Source organism: Calliphora vicina, chromosome 4, assembly GCF_958450345.1.
Source record: "Calliphora vicina chromosome 4, idCalVici1.1, whole genome shotgun sequence".
Classification (NCBI taxonomy): Eukaryota; Metazoa; Arthropoda; class Insecta; order Diptera; family Calliphoridae; genus Calliphora; species Calliphora vicina.
In genome coordinates this window covers 6,466,776-6,470,044 of record NC_088783.1, presented here as the reverse complement: position 1 = coordinate 6,470,044, position 3,269 = coordinate 6,466,776, and positions in this window count along the sequence as shown.

The window sequence follows — 3,269 nt, the reverse complement described above, 5'->3', positions numbered from 1 at the left end:
ACTAAACGACTGATTTTTCAAATTGAAATTTTTAGTGGTCTGTCTTTGTCGTCGGATTTTCTCACTCACTTCCAGACAAGGTTGTCCGAAACATATGAAAAACGTAGATAGTAATTAAGAGAGTATGTACATATGTATTTACTTAGTGATGGAAAAAGAGAGGAGCGCAGAAATTGTATAGTAGGACATGGTAGCGTGTGCAGAAGTGACACAGTAATTTAAAGTAAGTCACTTGAAAAATTATAGAAATAAAATATTTTCTATATAAAGTTAAAAGGTTCTCATATAATATACAATTTTTACTCAGTATTTTGAAATATTTTCCAAAATTCCTTTCATTTTGGAATGTTGGAGTTTATTCTTCTTAAAAACTTCTAAATTATATATTTCTGTTATGACAGTTTAGACCAATTTTGGCTACCGTTACAAATTTTTTATTTTAACAATTGCGTTTTTTTAAATACCCAACTTTATCAACATTTTTTAAAAATTTTATTAACAATTTAATTCAGGGTAAAATTACCGTTAAAATACCATTACCGCTAAATCATCGTTACCGAAATAGGCAAAATTAGGGTTACCGTTTTGAATTGGTAGCCAACCTTGGTTTAGACTTAAAAATATATCACGAAAAATATTCACATCACAGTCATTAGTTTCAATATTTAAAAGCATTAGACAAGTTACTAGTGAAAATAATTTTGTCACTACAAACCTATAAAAATAACCTTCAATCAAACACGTAAGAGAGCTATATTCGGCTGTGCCGAATTATACTTTAAAATAAAAATTGTTAATATTTTTAGGTAAACAAAATTTAAAAAAAAAAACTTTTTTAAAATTTAAAGAAAAAATATTAATTATTGGTGAAACAAATTTTTGTTCTCAAAACATTTTTCCCGATTTTGACATATTGTAGGTCCAACTTACTATGGTCTTATATACATCGTTTCAAAGGTTTTCGAAATATCTATAATTAGTTATCCTTGTTGTCCATATTAATTACTTTGTAATCCAGATCAAAAATAGGTAAAAAATCGAGGTTGTCCAGGTTGTTTTCTTATATCTCAGCGCCGAATTATAAATAAATAGCAACCGAACCGGGTCTATTTGGGGGCTCAATCTGCGCTATCTATAACGATCCAGTAATGATATACATATACTTTGTGGGGTCGCAAATGAAAAATGTAGAATTGACAAACTTATATATAGCCTTGCCAACAAGTTTTCACTACATCAATACCTTCACTAAACTTGACTACAATCCCTTATAAGTCACTTGATGTCACGTACTCATCTCTTAACTTATTTTTACTCTTTACTTAGCTACTAGTAAATTGATTAGCAGTTTTAGTTTCTTTTAACACATTTTGTTTATATTTTTTCATCTCTTTATTATTCCTATTAACGAAAAGAGAACGCAACAAATACGCACAATTTCAAAATTCTCTTTGATAAACACTGAACAAAATTATAGAGTTGGAATGCATTAGCAATATTTTTAATACTTAATTTTCTAAACAATTAATGCAAAAACGGCATAATTATATGTATATAATATACTAGGGTATTCAAATTATTTTTCTCTTGTTCGAATAAAACGAATAATTCGAATAAGAGATTTTAACTTGTTGGAATAATTTCAAATTAATCGAATTATTCGAATAATTTAATTTTTTTTAAAAAAAGTAAAGAATAAAGTTTTGATGTAAGTTTTTTTAATATTTTATTGTTAAAAAAAAAACAAAAAATAAAACTAAAGTTATCAAATCAAGTATTGATAATGTTAAAAAACATTCGAAAACAAAGTCAGAAATATTCTGATCAGATTCCCTCCAGAACAATCTACAAAATAATTGACTAACATTTTAGTTTCCGTTTTGAAGCTATGCTTTAAACAATTTGAGCTAGTTGGACATGATCCTCAAATCAAGTACAATATATTAAGAACTTGTTTATGTCGTTCATTAATTCGGGTTTTAAAATTAGTTACTAATTCTTTAGTAAATGAATTATTCCCATTTTCTAAATTATTTATAACAAATTGTATTATACCCTCAATCTCTATCAACGTTGCCGTATCTTTGCTTAATCAATTGGTCTTAGGGAATTACACAAATCTGTCCAAAGTTTGATATCATTGTCAGTGAACGTGGCTGATTTGAAGTCAGACAGTACATGATTGACGCATTTATAAATACGCAAATTAGTTTATTATCAGATCTGTCACAGAATTCCATTCCGATCGAATGTGTAATTAATTCCGCATTTTGCTTCTTAAGAAAAAGTAAAACGAAAATTTCTTTCGGAATGAAACCACTTTCAGTTTTCAAAATGGAATTGATATTTCTTTGTTTTTCTAAAAATTTTAATAAATTTCAGTACCAAAAACATAGTATAACGTTTAAATCTTTGGTTTTAATATTAAAAATGTTAAATAAAAATCAGAAATACAGAATTATTAAATATTTTTTGAATTAATAATTTACACGGAATCTGAAGAATCTTAAACAAATCGATCGAAATAAAAACTACGGAATTGAAACCATTCCGAACAAAATGTGTGACAGACCTGTATGTGAGATAAAGATGTCCAATGATGTTTAACATCTTGTATAGGACGAACTCCATGTGTTTCTTATAAAAAACGTAAGATTTATTAATAACATCTATTTCAAAGTAATTATTATAAATGTTTCAAAATCACTTTCAACACCACTTTAATCTAAGTTTATATTTTGATTATTAATTACGATTGTGCTAATATTTCGCCAACATTTGTTCACACCACGGCCGCCCCGTCATGTTTAGATCCTAAAATTTCTGTTTCGATTCTGTTTAATTGTCGAATTTCAGAAACAATACAATTTTTGTAAGTCATTATTATACTTATTTAATTTGGGAATTATTAAAACTTTAAGCAATTTAATAAATTTAAATATACATACATATATGTAGATATATTCGTTTTATTCGATTATTCTACATTATTCGTTATTCGAAAATGGTAATTTTTAAATTGTTCGAATAATTATTCGTAAGAAATTATTCGATTAATCGAACGATCATTACTCGAATGAAAACCCTAGTAGATACTAGGGTATTCAAACGATTAACCGTTAATCGGTTAACCGATTAATTTTTGTCGGTTAACTGTTCGAATAATTCAAAAATGCCGATTTTCAAATAACAAATAAACCGATTAATTTGTGTCGGTTAACCGATTAACCGAAATTTCTTATTTTTGCAGTTTAACATATTTTTTTTGA